The sequence below is a fragment of the Cryptomeria japonica genome, chromosome 7 (genome assembly GCF_030272615.1).
Source record: "Cryptomeria japonica chromosome 7, Sugi_1.0, whole genome shotgun sequence".
Classification (NCBI taxonomy): domain Eukaryota; kingdom Viridiplantae; phylum Streptophyta; class Pinopsida; order Cupressales; family Cupressaceae; genus Cryptomeria; species Cryptomeria japonica.
This window is the reverse complement of record NC_081411.1, coordinates 728,571,275-728,590,090: the sequence shown is the minus strand read 5'-3', so window position 1 is coordinate 728,590,090 and position 18,816 is coordinate 728,571,275.

Sequence of the window (18,816 nt, the reverse complement as noted above, 5' to 3'; positions counted from 1 at the left end):
GTATGTTATTTTAAATTATTTTTTCAATCATGCTTAATTTATAATATTAGTTTTGGAAATTAAATATTTTCTAGATTAAATCTAAAACTTTATTTTATTATTGATTAATTGTGCTTCAATCATTTATTTTCAATTATGTTATCTTAATTTATTTTTTCAATTATTGTTATTAAATCACGTTCATTGTACATTGCATAGTCAAATGTAGAATCCAAGTAAAATTAATTTCTTACTCTTTAGATCAATGTTCTTATTTCTTGAATGTTTTTTTTTTCATTTTCTAAATTTTAAAAATTAGAGTTTAAGACAAATGATCTAAATGGATGAAATTTACACATGGTTCATTTATTCAATTTAAAAAGTTTAAGAAAACAAAATTATTTATACATTTCATTAATCACATTTTGTTTGTTAAGAACAAGGAAAAGTAACTAGATATAACTTATTTACTATATGAGTAGATTAATTCTTATAAATTTACATACTTAAAATGTATCTAAATATTGAATTTGTAAAATATATTTGAACACTTTAATGAAATTGAGTATATATTCAACACTATTTAGTACCAGATTATATTATATTTTATTTCCTAATACTTGACTCAAATTATCTATATTTTAGCTAAGTGATTTCAAGCAATTAATGTTATTAAATCATGTTCATATGTACATTGCATATAGTCAAATGTATCTAATTGAAGTATACTTAATTTCTTACTTTTTATCAATGCTCTTAAATTTCTTGAGCCTTATTTTTTCATTTTCTAAATTATAAAAATTGGGCTTCAAGTTAAATGATCTAAATGGATGAAACTTACACATGTTAAGTTTAAGAATGCAAAATTATTTATATATTTCACTAATTACATTTTTTTTGTTAAGAACTGAGGAAAACTAACTATATATATAACCTTTTTAGTTCAAAGCACTAAATTTTGAAGATCTGCATATTTGCATGTTTTTGTTTTTAGGTTGAAGGTTCAAAGCACAAAATTTTGAAGATCTAAATATTTTTTGCAATGGAAAATAAGAGGATTAGATTAAGGTTGTATGATTGTAAAAGGGATGATAAGATGAAAGGTCATACAAAACGTTGTCAACAACAATCCATTGTTGTTCAAGATAAACATGATGATGTTCAAGAAAAATCTACTCAGGTACAAGATTAATTTTTTTTTCCTAGTATGGAAAAATTGATGGAAATGGATGAAGATAGTCTTTTCAATAAAATTCCATCTAAAGATATGATACCTGAAATCACATTAAAATTGCATTGTAAGAAATTGTGGGATGATTATTTTAAAAATAAGTCTATTATTGGAAGAGCACAATTATTAGCTATGTTATTTAAGAAAAGGGAAATGAAACCTGTTTTGGAGTTGTTGGGTGTTGTTGAATTTTTGTATGCTCGATTTACCACTAGCAATGACACATCGTTGCCCTCCCAACCATAGATGATAAACTCTATCGTCACCCCCGAGCACATCTCTTCTCAATATATATATATATATATATATATATCTACTATATGATTGAGTGTATATCTATATGAATGGAGATTCGATCTCCTTTAAATGCACCACTTATGCCTTTTCTCCAAGAGTTGGCCCTCTCCTAAGCAACACATCTTAATACAAAGAGATGGCGGACATCCAAGTCGGCCCCAATCGATTACTATTAAAGCAGGATGCTAATCGGCATGCATTAAGACCTTAATTATGCTTAACACAAATGAATATAAATTGGACCTATAATTGTCTAAGGCCGATAGGCCAATTAGACAATTATAGTAGCTATGTCGGCCATAGAAGGAATCTGCCCATAGCTACAAACATCAACACTCCCTCTTAGTTAGGGAGGAATCCTTCTCAATATCTGAGTCACATAGTGACATCCACCATGGCTACTCCTAGAGGGTGGGTCCATCATGGCTACTCCCATGTATGGAAAGGTAAGTAAACATAAGTGCTTCATCATGGAGTCACTCAACGTGATGTTGTCACCTCAATATGATGTTCACCATGGGTACTCCCAGAGGGTGAATAAGCACAAATGCCAAGTCATGGAGTCTCTCACATGACATCCACCATACCTACTCGCAGAGGGTGGATCCACCATACCTACTCGTAGAGGGTGGACAATGGATGGAACCTCAAACTTCTCTCATAGAGAAGAATGCACAACAAGGGTTGATACCTCAAACTTCTCTCACAGAGAAGAATGCATAACAAGGGATGAAACCTCAAACTTCTCTCACAGAGAAGAATGCACAACAAAGGCTGATACCTCAAACTTCTCTCATAGAGAAGAATGCATAACAAGGGCTGAAACCTCAAACTTCTCTCGCAGAGAATAATGCACAACAAGGGCCGATACCTCAAACTTCTCTTACAGAGAAGAATGCATAACAAGGGCTTGCACCTCAAACTTCTCTCACAGAGAAGAATGCATTAAACAAGGGCTTGCACCTCAAACTTCTCTCATAGAGAAGAATGCATTAAACAAGGGCTTGCACCTCAAACTTCTCTCATAGAGAAGAATGCATTAAACAAGGGATTGAACCTCGAACTTCTCCCTCACAGAGAAGAACTCATTAACAAATCTTCATGATGGCGTGGCTCCTCTGAAGATGAAATGTTAAGCTCCCTTTGAAGCTGAAATGTCAAACTCCCTCTCAACCTTCTGACCTCTTCGTCCAAGGTTACTTCTGATGATATGTCAGACTCCCTCTAAATACTGATTCTTCCTCTACGAAGAAATGCAAGCAATCTTCCTTCCTTGAATGCAATCTCTAATTCGTCTTGGAAGCATTTCAGAGAGAGATAATGATAGTTAGGGGAAATGTCAATACATTATTCACTATTCAATGAAGTAGCATGACTTAATGAAAATTCATGAACATTATTCAATCTTAAAGAGTACTTATCTTTTATAATTTTTCTTAGCAATGGAATTTCCATTCACTTGGATTGATCACACCGAAGCTCCTAGTGATGATCTAATGGCTGGGTGGCCTTTGGCCCTCGCCATCACTCATCATTTGTCCGCAATGTCTGCTCAGTGCATAGCTTAAGCATCATCTGAAGAACTACCTTTAATACCATCCACAACAAAGTGATGGATTAACCACATAAATGTGAAGAAGTCCACCCATTCAACAGTGCCTGAAAAGAAGACAAACAGGACCTCTAACCAAACTTTTTCCCAAAGCCAAAACCAATTGATTCAAAACAGTCGAATGAGAAGCACAACCACAGGTGATGATGAAAGAAATCGATCACCCAAAAATGTAAGCCACAAAATTTAATGAGGGGTATTGGGCAGAATGTCGATCTAAGGAAAATTCCTTGGGTAGATTAGATAAATGAAACCACCATCAAGAACAGATCGATCAAGCCAAAATAATGTGAGCACCTACGAACCAAGGCAAATGGAGAGCAGACCACACAATGACATATGCTGACTAAGAAAGTTCTAAACAGTAGAACAAGAGGTAATCGACACAAGCAATGATGATGTTGTCTGCAACAATACATACATTTGTCACTGCAAACTCTCAACAATAAGCCAATATGAATCGACTTGATCTAATTGAGGAGAACGCAGGCTAGTAATACGCATTGACCAAACTGAAAAAACACTTGATCTGTCACAATAGCAACAAAATGCGATCTAATGCAAAATGACACTAATGAAATGGCATTGCTAATCACCAAGAAACACCTCTATAAAATGCAGGTCTAATGGAAACTCCAAGAATCAATGCCAAGAAGGAAAAAGTCCCCCCCTCTCGACTGGATCAGCCGCCACAAGGATGATGAGTCACACAAATCAATCACACGGGATATGCGCCAACACATCTCTACAAAATATATCTCATTGGATCCACAGAGATCTGCAAATCGTGATCTTGCCAACCACGATCACCCGACCAAAGGAAAGTACTACACAAGTGATTAACACAAGTCCAAACTTTGATCGGGCAAATCAAAATGCCAATGAAGGAACCAAGCAAGTCCTTTGACTGAGATGTCAATGATCAAATAAGACTCTGAATAGCTCAAAATGAGCTTGCGAAATAGCTATGTTAACCAAAATATGAGCCACACAAAGTAGGGCCACCAAATGCAAAAGCATAGCACATCAACACAACCACAAGTGCGCAACCCGCAACATCAAAATCGGCCTGGATCGCATACTTGCACTTGCCCAGAGTGTTCCACAACTGATTGTGCGGTCATATAAGACAGACACAATCATGTCCGAGTTGTCGATGGGCGTCACAATGGCCGCACCTAGTTTGAGTGCCCCTCCATTGTGTCATGCAATACCAGTGCTTCCGTCATGATTCCTCGCTTGACCAAAAATTCTTCTTTCTACTCTAGTTTTGGTTTTCCCTTTTCCTCTCCTCTGTGAGGTATATGGAACTCCCTCAAAAACACATGATCTACCTTCAAGCAATTAGGCTCTATAGAAGGAACCTGGCTCTGATACCATGTTGAATTTTTATATTCTCAATTTACCACGGGCAATGACACAACGTTGCCCTCCCAACCATAGACGATAAACTTTATCGTCACCCCCAAGCACATCTCTTCTCAATATATATATCTGCTATATGATTGAGTGTATATCTATATGAATGGAGATTCGATCTCCTTTAAATGCACCACTTATGCCTTTTCTCCAAGAGTTGGCCCTCTCCTAAGCAGCACATCTCAATACAAAGAGATGGCGGACATCCAAGTCGGCCTCAATCGATTACTATTAAAGAAGGATGCTAATCGACATGCATTAAGACCTTAATTATGCTTAACACAAATGAATATAAATTGGACCTATAATTGTCTAAGGCCAATAGGCCAATTAGACAATTATATTAGCTATGTCGGCCATAGAAGGAATCCGACCATAGCTACAAACATCAACAGGTGTTGGTAATAAGAAAATTTTTCCTGATATATTATTAAAAGAAACTATAATTGAAAATTTACAAGAAGCATTGAATTGTATTGACAACACAAGTCGAGGTGTTGATTTAAGTGCTGCACGTAGAGCATTGATGACTATGATTACTAGTAAGAAATTGACTCGTAGAAAACAAGTTAATGCAATTTATCAATTAATGCATGTATCTAGAAGAATTGTTCAAAGATACATTAGGAAGAGAATATGTTGGATGAAAACATTGAAAAGAATTGGGTAAATATCTATAGGGTTCCTAGAAAAGATAAAATTTCTAAAGATGTAAGAAGACAAGTCATTGATTATTTGACCAACCAATCTCATGTTTCTTCCAATAGAAAGGACACTATATAAATGATAGATGAAGATGGTAAAAAGATTACACATCCAAAACATTTATTAGATACAACACAAAGTGAATTGTTTGAAGCATTCAAGCAAGAATTTTCAGATGTAAAGATTTGCCAAAGGATGTTTGAGAGATTGCATCCTTTCTTTGTATGCATAAATAAGGTACGTGAAACTTGTTGTTGTCGAAATCATGTTGAATTTCATCTATACTTGCAGTCATATAGTAAGTTCATGGCAACAATTAATCCAAATCTAGTCATTCGTACAAGTACAACACAATTTGTGAATTCTATTTTATGTGATAAATTAGAAGATTCAGATGAGTTCAAAATACAATGTATAAAAGGTGAATGCAATGATTCTGGAGTTTTGAGTAAGTTTGTGTTGCAAACTGAGAATATTGATATTCATGCACTAGTTATATGGAAGAGATTTGAATATGAGACATACCAAAGTAAGTCAGGAACTAAATCCAAAAAAGTTATGTTGAAAGAGAGTGAATTGTCCTACATTCAGTTTATAGATAGATTTCGTAATATGATATATCCATATATCCAACATTGTGATGGTGCAAGATGGCAGGCTAAACAGTTCTGTGATTCAAAGAATTGTTTTCCACAAGGTTGTATTCTTTCAATTGTATAGTTCTCAGAGAACTATACATTTAGTCCTGACATAGAAATTCAAAGTCAATATTATCATTCCGATCAAGTTGCAATATTTGTACAAGTTTGCTATAGACATGCACAATTTCATGTTGATAGTATAGAGAGTACTGAAAATGAATGCATTATCAACAAGGAGGTTCATTTTTATATCAGTAATGATAGGTGTCATGATAGGAGCTACATAGCACATTGTTTTTGAATATTTTTTGAAGATATTAAAGATCGTGGGATAGAATGTAAACAGCATTGGATTTGGTCAGATGGATGTGTCGGTAAGTACATTAGATTTGAAATTGATTATAAGTTGATTTTTTTCTTATATATGATTTGATTGTATATAACAGATCAAAAGTTTATATATATATATATATAGATGTTATTCATGTCAGGGCAATTTAAGTCTGTAAAAGTTTTTAATTGGTTATCCCTACAACATGCTCGATGTAGCATAAAGTTTTTGTGGAACTTCTTTGAGAGTGGACATGGAAAATGAGAGCGTGATGGTGCAGGAGCATGTGTGAAGCATGCACTTCGCCAACATGAACTTGCAAGTAAATTATCTTCATATTTGTGTATAGTTTTAATTCTCTTCATAGATTAATTTAAACACACACACACACACACACACACATATGTATGTACATGGGTTGTCCAATTTTCTAAAGCGAGAGCTTCTGTAAAGGTAACACCATATGTAATTCTAATGATATTATTGAATGGTGTAAAAATCATTTTGCTGGTCATGATACAACTTACAAGAAGCGTTATTTTAGGGAAGTTAAAGAAAATCATTTTGCTGGTCATGATACAACTTACAAGAAGCGTTATTTTAGGGAAGTTAAAGGTGTATATATATATATATATTCTTAAACATTCAAGTGTTCTTGAAATATATATATACATGCATATGTGTGAAATGAGCTAAAATTGACTAAATAATTTGTATTATCAGATTTTGATCAATCAAATCCTTATAATTGTCAATCAATTAGTGGTATTAGAAGTTTTCATCAAGTCATGACTATGGGATTTAGCAAGCCTCGTGTTATTCTTGCAAGAGGAAAATCATGCTTTTGTGTTGATTGCATTGTGAACAACACAGATACTCATTGTCAAAATATTGCTAATGGATATATTTTGCAATGGGAAATGAAATAATTTTACACAATGCCTCCTTACAAAGATAGTGACATTATTGATATTCATGATCCTCTATATTCAACTAATTATGAACGTGTTTCTAATTTAGTTGTTATAGGTGTGTGCATGCATATTTTGTAAATTGTATGTGTACATGTACAAATTTTTAAATTCTTATTTAATTTAATATTGCTCAAAATGAATTTAAAAATGTATAATGAATTAATACTCCTTGAAATATATATACATGTGGTCTATTTTCACAGGTGATATTTTTGCAGTGATTGTTGATCCTGACAATACTAAAAGTGTAGATTATTATCTACTAAGATGCACACAGCCAAAATGCAAGTTATTGGAATCAATCAATGATGATGATGGGCAACAATATCCCACCAGTTCAGTTGTTGTTGAAGGCACCTATTATTAACAAATAAAGATATATACAAATGGTGTAACATTAATTGATTATATGCCTGGCCAAAAAGTTCTACACTACAGTCACTTAGTAATAATGACAAGATTCCAGTTGGAGACATTGCCAAAAAGAGGACGTGGCAACCAAAAGTGGAGGTTTCCTATTGAAGATCATGAATTTTTTTTAGAAATTATAAAAGATAGCGAGGATCCAGATTATATGTACCAGGAGCTTTAAGTTCACTAGTCATGTTTGAACAAGTAAATTATATTAGATAGGTCTTATTTTGATAAACTCATATATATTTAGATATTTCTAGACATGTGTTTACATTTGGCTAATTTGTTAAAATTTAGTTTTGTTGATGCATCTATTTTACGTTTTATACATTGATTTTACATGTTTTATTCTCAAATTAAATATTCTGTGTCTATGCATTGAACATGTATGTATTGATTTTAATTTTTAATTTTATTTACATGTATGGATTCATTTCATTACATGTTGTCTTAAGGGGTCATTTAAACACATGTATGGATTCATTTATATTTGTACACATGTGTGGATTCATTTTATTCATCTATGTATTCATTTAATTTATATTTACACATGTATAGTTTCATTTAATTATGTTGTATATATAGTTACGCATGTATATATAGTTACACCAGTAGCTTGAATTTTCAACGTGTGAGTCAACTATTAAAACATATTTAAATGTATGTATACATGTATTGATTAATTTATAGATATGCATGATCCAAGAGACCATCTATATATATATATATATATATATGTTGTCTTAAGGGGTCTTAAGGGGATATTTGTGTCATGGATTCATTTATATTTTTACACATGCATGGATTCATTTTATTCAACTATGTATTGATTTAATTTATATTTACACATGTATGGTTTCATTTAATTATGTTGTTCTAAGGTGTTTTAAGTGGTCTTAAGTGGATTTAAGGGGATATTTGCATCATGGATATAAGTTCATTAAATTTAAATATATAGATATAAGTTCATTATATTTTTGAGATTCATTAAACATACATAAACACTTAACTAAAATGAACAACTAAATTATATTTTAACGGCTAAATTTGTATGCTTAAGGGGATTTAACTAAAATGAACAACTAAACTAAATTTAAATCTAATTATGTTGTCTTAAGGTGTTTTAAGTGGTCTTAAGGGGATTTAAGGGGATATTTGCATCATGGATTCTTTTATATTTTTACACATGCATGGATTCATTTTATTCATCTATGTACATTCATTTAATTTATATTTACACATATGTTGTTTCATTTAATTATGTTGGTTGGATTCATCTAATTATGTTGTCCTAAGGTATTTTGAGTGGTCTTAAGGGGATTTAATGGGATATTGGCGTCATGGATATAAGTTCATTAAATTTAAATATATAGATATAAGTTCATTAAATTTTTGAAGTAAGTTCATTAAACATACATAATCACTTAACTAAAATGAACAACTAAATTAAATTTTAACTACTAAATTTGTATGCTTAAGGGGATTTTAGGGGATTTAACTAAAATGAACAACTAAATTAAATTTCAATCTAATTTTGTTGTCTTAAGGTGTTTTAAGTGGTCTTAAGGGGATTTAAGGGGATATTTGCGTCATTGATTCATTTATATTTTTACACATGCATGGATTCATTTTATTCATCTATGTACATTCATTTAATTTATATTTACACATATATTGTTTCATTTAATTATGTTTTTTGGATTCATCTAATTATGTTGTCCTAAGGTGTTTTAAGTGGTCTTAAGGGGATTTAAGGGGATATTTGCGTCATGGATATAAGTTCATTAAATTTAAATATATAGATATAAGTTCATTAAATTTTTTAATTAAGTTCGTTCAACATGTACATAAACACTTAACTAAAATGAACAATTAAATTAAATTTTAACGACTAAATTTGTTTAACAATGAACATCTAAAATATACATAAACACTTAACTTTCAAAAACGTGCAAAGTCTAGTATGAAATGTAGATTCCTAACACACATATGTATATGTCTATCTATCACAAACACATTTGAAATTGAAATGACTATATCTATCACATACAATTAACTATAACACTTAACTAAATTCAAATGACTATCTATCATTTAAACACTTAACTTATATATATATGTGTGTGTGTGTGTGTGTGTGTGTGTGTGTGTGTGTGTGTGTGTGTGTGTGTGTGTGTGTGTGTGTGCAAAGTAGTATGAAATGTAGATCTATCTAACACATACACATATATGTCTATCTATCGCATGTACATATGTATTAAATGTCTAGTACACATACACACATGAAAAATAGAAAATAAATATCTAGTACACATACACATATGAAATGTGTACAGTACATGTGTATGAAATGTCTAGTACACATGTACAAATATAAAGTGTCTAGAAAATGTGCACACACACACACACACACATATAAATAATGGGTCACTTGGGGCCTTGTCCTGAACCATGTCTCAATCCATGCACCTGCAATAGAGTATGCACGCATAAACTCATACATTAAACATTTAATTCATGTACTAGAGTAATTTTTTTTAAGTAACATAGATTAAGAGCATTTGCACGTAGACAAACATGCCTCTGAAGAGTCTCTAACATCACCACCATGTGCATGCAGGATTATAAAACGTCTATGTGATGAGGAGCTCAACCTGTGTGATAGTGGTGCATCCTCTAATGTTGAAATATTGTTAGATATCCATACACATATATTTATAACTTGGAACCTAACCCTTTAAATATAGAACTTAAATATTTAAAAGAAACAATTAATTTAAAGTTATAATGTATACCTGTGTCTCCTGATGAACAGGGCCGGTGGCAATGTGCAAATCCTCAAACATCACCCCATGCGCTTGCAATAGAGTATGCATGCATACAATCATACATTACATTTAATTCATACTAGAGTGAATTTTTTTAACATATATTAAGATCATATGTGTAGACAAACATCTCTGAAGGGTATCTAACATCACCACCATGTGCATGCAGGACTCTAGGATGACTATGTGATGAGAAGCCTAACTTGCGTAATAGTGGTGCATCCTACAATGTTGAAATTTTGTTAGATATACATACACATATATTTATAACTTGGAACCTAACCCTTTAAATATAGAACTTAAATATTTAAGATTGAATTAATTTAAAGTTATAATGTATACTTGTGTCTCCTGATGAACAGAGTCGATGACAATGTGCAAATCCTCAAACATCGCCCCTTGCACCTGCAGTATAAATTACACATGAACTCACATGTACATTATTTAAACATTCATTATTAAGTTTTATATATATATAATTTATTTTAAAGATCAAATCGAATCTACTTGAACATGTACATGTATGTGGTTGTAGATAAACATACCTCGGGGTCTCTAACACCTCCATCACACACATGTTGGACTCTAGAACGTTTGTCGGATGAATGGCTTATCCTGCACAACGCTTGTTCATCCTAGACAATGCACACATTTTGTTCGATATATATATATATATATATATATATATATAATTTAAATAACTTGAAATTATTTAATCAACACCTAGATATCCATTTAAATAGAACTCAAAAACAAAACAAAAAAAATTTAAACTTTATATATACCTGTGTCTCTTGATGAACAACTAGGTCAGTGGCAGCATCCAAATATCCATTCATCGACCCTAACGTGATACCCTATATAGTTCAAAAATTATAATCCAATATATATACTTAATTTAATCTATGCAGTTCATGTGTACAATCTATGATGACTGGCTAACCATCTAGGATAGATAAAAGGTTCTACTAGTGCATTCGTGCACCTGGTAGGCATATAACCCTTCACCCTACCAAAGGCCTGATAATGAGAAAACATGGGTTTCACATCAGTTGTGGAAACCCTATTATTCACTGTGTCCCATTTCACCATACCATGCACATTGCGTGAAAGAGATCTATAGAACTCCTTTGTGTTGACCTCGTCATTTGGATTATAATTGTCAACGAGGTCAATCATATGAAGTAGCTCCTGTTTAATTATCTCACCCCTTTTCTTATTTGTTTGGTCACACATGTTCCCCAATGTGATATTTAAATGATCTAGGGCACGTTGGAGTGCCTCTGTTGTCTGAATGTAGAGTTGTTGTCTCTCATGTGGAGTCGTGGCAGACCTATGCGATGTCTGCTCACTCCCAGGAGGATGAACACTAGGCTCAAAACTACTAGTGTTATGTCATCCAGGCTCATCAGACATGATGTGAGTGGGTATTGTAGATATATATATATATATATATATATAGTACACATTACAATACTTATAAAAGTATACATACATTTAAATCATTTTAAACATATTTAAACATGTAAATTAAAAAAATTAGATATACAAAAAAAGAAATTTAAACGTCATAAATGCATACAAGTTAAAATTATCTATATAAAGACAAATTTCAGATAAATTTATAGATCTATGCACAAAAGAAATTTAAACAACAACTATAAATTTAATTTTAAATTTCAATATATGTCTAATTTACAATTACATATATTTGCATATACAATAATTAATCTCAAAATGACCATTTGGCGGCAATCAACGGGCATCGTATTGGATCGACATCACATGCAGGTGGTAGGGCGATGCCTCTTGATCCTGGAGGTGCTTCGTCAAATTAAGTCAAATTAATTTACAATTAGTCAAATTAAGTCAAAATAATTTACAATTGCATATACAATTTAATTAATTTCAACATATGTCTTATATGGTCCTAATAGGTCCTAAGGGGTGCAGATGTGTCGTAAGGGGCCTTGTGTGGTCCTAAGGGGTCACCCATGTGTTAGAACACATGCGTGACCCCTTAGGATGACATAAGACCCCTTTCGACACCATTTGGTCTTATATGGTTGTAATAGGTCCTAATGGGTGCACATGTATTGTAAGGGGCTTTGTGTGGTCCGAAGGGTCATTGTGTGGTCTGAAGGCACCTTGTGTGGTCCTAAGGGGTATTAATTTACAATTGAATATACAATTTAATTAATTTCAACATATGTCTTATATGGTCCTAATAGGTCATAAGGGATGCAAATATGTCGTAAGGGGCCTTGTGTGGTCCTAAGGGGCCACCCATGTGTTAGAACACATGCATGACCCCTTAGGATGATATAAGACCCGTTTTGACACCATTTACTGTTATGTGGTCGTAATAGGTCCTAAGGGGTCCACACATGTCATAAGGGCCTTGTGTGGTCTTAAGGGGCCTTATATGGTCCTAAGGGGTATTAATTTATAATTGCATATACAACTAAATTAATTTCAATATATGTCTTATATGGTCCTAATAGGTCCTAAGGAGTGCATTTGTGTCGTAAGGGGCCTTGTGTGCTCCTAAGGGGCCACCCATGTGTTAGAACACATGTGTGATCCCTTTGGACCACATAAGACCCCTTGTGACACCATTTGGTCTTATGTGGTCCTAATAGGTCCAAAGGGATGTAGATGTGCATTGTAAGGGGCCTTGTGTGGTCCTAAAGAGTCACCCATGTGTTAGAACACATGCGTGACCCCTTAGGACCATATAAGACCCCTTACGACACCATTTGGTCTTATGTGGTTGTAATAGGTCCTAAGGGGTGACATGTGTTGCAAGGGGCCTTGTGTGGTCCCGAGGGGTCACCCATGTGTTACAACACATGTGTGACCCCTTAGGACCACATAAGACCCCTTTCGACACCATTTTCTCTTATATGGTCCTAATAGGTCCTAAGGGGTGCACATGTGTCATAAGGGGCCTTGTGTGGTCCTAAAGGGTGACCCATGTGTTAGAACACACATGTGGCCCCTTAGGACCAGATGCTATGGTCCCTTTCAACACCATTTGGTCTTATGTGGTCCTAATAGGTCCTAAGGGGTGCACATGTGTTAGAGGGGCCTTGATTGGTCCTAAGGGGTCACCCATGTGTTAGAACACATGTGTGACCCCTTAGGACCACATAAGACCCCTTGAGACACCATTTAGTCTTATTTGGTTCTAATATGTCCTAAGGGGTTTACATGTGCCATAAGGGTCCCTGTGTGGTCCTAAGGCATGCTGGTGCAAGAGCATCTAGTTGAGCAAAACTCCCATTTTTGAGTATTTAATGATTTTATGTTTGTAAAGTCTTGTGTTAGGTTGATTATGTTGTTTTAGGTTGTTTTTTTTCATGTTTATTGGTTTTGATTTCATTTTGAGCTCAAGAGATCAAATTGTGCCTTTCAGGCTGTGAGTTGACAATTTTTGGCTAAATAGTGCAAAATTGCCAAAAAGGTCTTCTAATGCTTTCTAAAGAATTGAAACATGTTTTTCAGGTGTTTTTAGGCATTTCTAAGTGGTTTAGACAAGTTGATAAGGTTAGGTTGTGAAAAATGCATCTTGGAGCAAGAAAAGTTGTCATTTGGCTTGAAAAGTTGTCAAAAGTTGTCATTTTTGGGTTTTTCTTGCAAATTGAAGTTATGAAAGCCTCATGTCTGTACTAAGGCTTGATAAACAACTGTAAAAACTATAAAAGGCCTCCCTTGGCCTTGGAAAAGGTTGGAAAATGTAAAGACTAAGTTTTGCTAATGAGAAAATAACAAAATTTTGGGTTTTACCTTGTTTTTTCTTCTTTTTGAGTGCAATCCATACTGTACCTATACAAATCCATACTGTACCTTTTTTAAAGTGGAAATATAGATGTTAACTATCCTTCCATGTAATCATTTCATTGGATTTGAATTTGTAAGGTAGTTTAAATAAATTGTTTCAGTTTTGACTGTTTGCTGCCCTGTCAAGGGTTTGGAGTTCCAAAATGCATCAACTTGGTTGATCCAGGTCTGGGATCCCTCCAATGGATTCTTACAAGTTTGTATGCTTGTATATATTATATAAATATTCCCTTTTATTCCAGAGTTGTGCTTACAAGAAGGTTTTGAGTGAATACTAGACAAGTTAAGTGAAAATTTGTCTAGTAGATTGAAATAAGAAGCCAAAATGTTGTTCTCAAAGTCTATTTGAGTCTACAACATGGTATAATGGTCTAAACCTTCCCTATTAAGGTTTTGAAATGAGTTGGAGCTCCAAGAGAGGCCGTTTTACTTTAAAAAGTTTGAGGAAGTATGTTAGGGCAGCGAGTTCCCTGTTTTTGAAGAATTAAGTAATGTTGGTGCCAAAGTACTTTTGAAGCTTGTTATGCTTGGGATCTTGGCTCATTTGTTAATTTCAGGGTTAAAAATATTGTGTAAGGATTGATGACACTAAAGTGCAGGTGGTTTTTGAAGTTCTAACCCTATGGTATGTAGCCCAAAACAGTGAAAATCAGAAGAAAAAAGAACAATGTTTTGATAGAGGTTCTTGTTCATTTTCAGTTTGTTTGCCAAGTGTTTGGCATAATGCTTGATTGTTAGTGGCAGGGAAGACATTGAAATGTTGTTTCAGAGGTGTGTGTTGATAAAGGAGACAAGGTACAAGGCCATGCAATGATTTGCCAAACTCTAAGTTACCAAAACCCCATAAAAACCCTTGTTTTGAGGCTACAAAATAGGACAATCATAGATTGACCTCCTCAAGACCTCTCTTGGCACTAATTCATGACTTTGGCCAAAAGGGTACTAAAAAATATTCACCTTTTTCAGATATTCCAAGATGGGAGTGAGTAATGAGCAAAATAGTGTTTCAGGAAGGCTAAAAAGGGCTTATTCCTTGTAGCCCTGTTTTGAAGAAAATTAAGATTCCGATTGGAGTAAGTTTAGGTGACTTTGTAAAACCTTTTGAAATCAGTCCAAAACAACCTTGGAAACCTTGTGGAGCCTTCAGAACTCCAGTTTAAACATTTGGGGGTTTAGACCTAGCATGGTAGTTGAGTTGAGCAAGTGTATGAACAAATGATGGGAAGAGCTCAAGGAGGAAGTTTTGGGTTTGAGAAATGTTTGTGACCATTGAAAGTGGGTCTATAACTGAAAACCAAAACCTTTCCTCTCTCATTTGAAGGAGTCTCTTAACAAGTAGCTTTAAATTGGTTCTCCTTTTGGGTTTCTCCCTATCACGTGCTAAGGGGTATTAATTTATAATTGCATATACTATTTAATTAATTTCAGCTTATATCTTATATGGTCCTAAGGGGTGCAGATGTATCGTAAGGGGCCTTGCGTGGTCATAAGGGGCCACCCATGTGTTAGAACAAATGCATGACCCCTTAGGACCACATAAGCCCCCTTGCGACACCATTTGGTCTTATGTGGTCCTAATAGGTCCTAAGGGATGTAGATATACATCATAAGGGGCCTTGTGTGGTCCTAAGGGGTCACCCACATGTTAGAACACATGCATGACCCCTTAGGACCATATAAGATCCCTTTCGAATTTGATTGATCTTATGTGGTCCTAATAGGTCCTAAGGGGTGCACGTGTCATAAACGGCCTTGTGTGGTCCTAGTAGGTCACCCATGTGTTAGAACACATGCATGACCCCTTTCGATAACATTTGGTCTTATGTGGTCCTAATAGGTCCTAAGGGGTGCAAATGTGTCATAAGAGGCCTTGTGTGGTCCTAAGGGGCCTTGTGTGGTCCTAAAGGGTATTAATTTACAATTGCATATAAAATTTAATTAATTTCAACATATTTCTTATATGGTCCTAATACGTCATGAGGGGTGCAAATGTGTCGTAAGGGGCCTTGTGTGGTCCTAAGGGGCCACCCATATGTTAGAACAAATGCATGACCCCTTACGACCACATATGACCCCTTACGACACCATTTGGTCTTATGTGGTCCTAATAGGTCCTAAGAGATGCAAATGTACATCATATGGGGCCTTTTGTTGTCCTAAGGGGTCACCCATGTGTTAGAACACATGTGTGACCCGTTAGGACCACATAAGACCCCTTTCAAGAATATTTGATCTTATTTGGTTGTAATAGGTATTAAGGGTTACACATTTGTCATAAAGGACCTTGTGTGGTCCTAAGGGGTTACCCATGTGTTAGAACACATGCATGACCCCTTAGGACCACATAAGCCCCCTTTTGACACCATTTGGTCTTATGTGGTCCTAATAGGTCCTAAGGGGTGCACATGTGTTGTTGTTAGGATTCGCAAAGATACTGAGAGGGGGGGGTGAATCAGTATCTAACCAGTTATAATATTTTCTTAACTTAAAACATGTAGAGCATATTAATATTGTGTACCGGTAAATAGAAAGTAATGCAATAAACAAAGATAAAAGCAACCACATAAAAAACACACCATAACACAATATTTTTACGAGGAAACCCAGTGTGGGAAAAACCTCGATGGGATTTGTGACCCACAATATTCACTTACTGGCCAATAAGAGAATATTACTTCTACAAGAGGGGCCTGCACATGTAGGAAGGCCAAGTGCCTAGAGCTCATTTCTCAAATACAAAATGGAAGTCTCATTGACTTACAAAATGGATTATATAAATCCAGTGTCTTGCACTACTTCAAAATAACATCTATAATGCCAGATCCAGTACCAGTTTCTGCTCTGCTTCTTACATAAACCCTTAACCTATAATTTGCATAATAGGTCTGCCTTATTTCACCTAATTACATTCCTCTGTCTCTCCCAAAATGTTCTACAATGATCTCTCTTATATAAGAGTCAATATAAAACTTGCCAAGTTGACTTACAATAATTTTACAATAATAAACAAAATATATTAATAACAATATTCTTGTCGGCTTCTGTGCCAGTATGCTTCCTTTCACTGCCGGTGCCGGTGATCTGTGTGCCGGTGTGGAATCTAACTTTGCTAGTGCCGGTGGATTGTCTTGCTGGTGTCATAGGATTGTAAGGTTGCCATCAATGACAAAACCTTCAATCACCTACAATGTCTCATTGTAGTGTGCATTTGGCAACAATCTCCCCCTTTGGCATTGATGGCAACACTCATGAGAAAATTCAGAAAGTGTAGTCCAAAAATATGTTACCAAAAATGTGTGAACTCCCCCTGAGTAGATGAGTCTTTAGCTGATTATTTTCTCATACGACTACTCCCGCTTTCACATCAATGACAAAGGTTGTCAAAGTGTCAATAGAGTAAGGTTTCCTGTCTCAACCTTGTAACCGGTTGGTTACTGTATCCGAGAAAAGAGGGTCGATAGAACTCAATATGTGAAAATATTCCAAAAGACTTGTCCACACACACACACAGGACTTTTTGGTGCAAGCTATGGAGTCATGAAGTATAACTCAGCTTCCCAAGGTGGGTCCCATGGTTCTCTATCTTACAATGTCCCTAAAACCAATGTCTTTGCTCTCAGATCACTAAGCAAAATGGTTTAGGGATGGCAAATGCAAGAACGAGGGATGCTTTTGATAGATTTTAGAATGACATGCACCCTAAGCTTTGCATGATCTTAAAATGCAATAAACTAGATTATAAGATGACAAGGTTAATATAGATACTACCCTAACATGATATATTAGTCTATGATTGAGCTAAATGATAAAGAAAATATTCTAAACATGCATATTTAGACTAATTTCTAGTTAAAGAGAGGCTAAAATGATGAGCATAAAAATGATATATGAAAGCTTGAATGTATTTGAGCATAAGTATGATACTACAAATTTGGAGGATTAAAATGGAGGAATGAGAGCTCTATTTATAGCAAAAATAGGGCAATGGATGGTCAGGATTGAAAGAGTTGATCAAGGGTTGAGTTTGAAAGTTGGGGATCCATGTTTGTAATTTGCACCAATAAAATGGTGACAAGTGTCAACATAGGGTTGGGTTGAGAGAAGGGGTTGGAGGCATTAAATGCCTGAGAAGACCTTATGGTTATCTAGAGATAAGGGTTAAGCTTAAGTTAGGCTTACAAATTGGATTAAGAGTTAATCCAAGGATAAACCCTTGTGCAAATGATTAAGAGATAATCATGGTCAAAGCATTAAAGGCTTGATGAGACCCTTGGGCTGGATGAAGGTTGAGTTAAAAGAAATTCTTTAACCATGTAAGAGGGTTTGAGTTAACCATTAATGGTTATAAAGACTTTGGGGAATTAAGTGGTTGAAGACTTGAAGCCTTTAATGGTTATCAAAGACTTTGAGGATTTGAGAAGTGACCTCCCCTTGCATAGGGATGTGACAAAGTTTAGAAGATGGGTTAGGCTAATTAGAAGCGATTAGAAGAGTCTAGAATAAATTAGAAATAGATTTAGGAAGCAAGTGGGAAATGTAGGA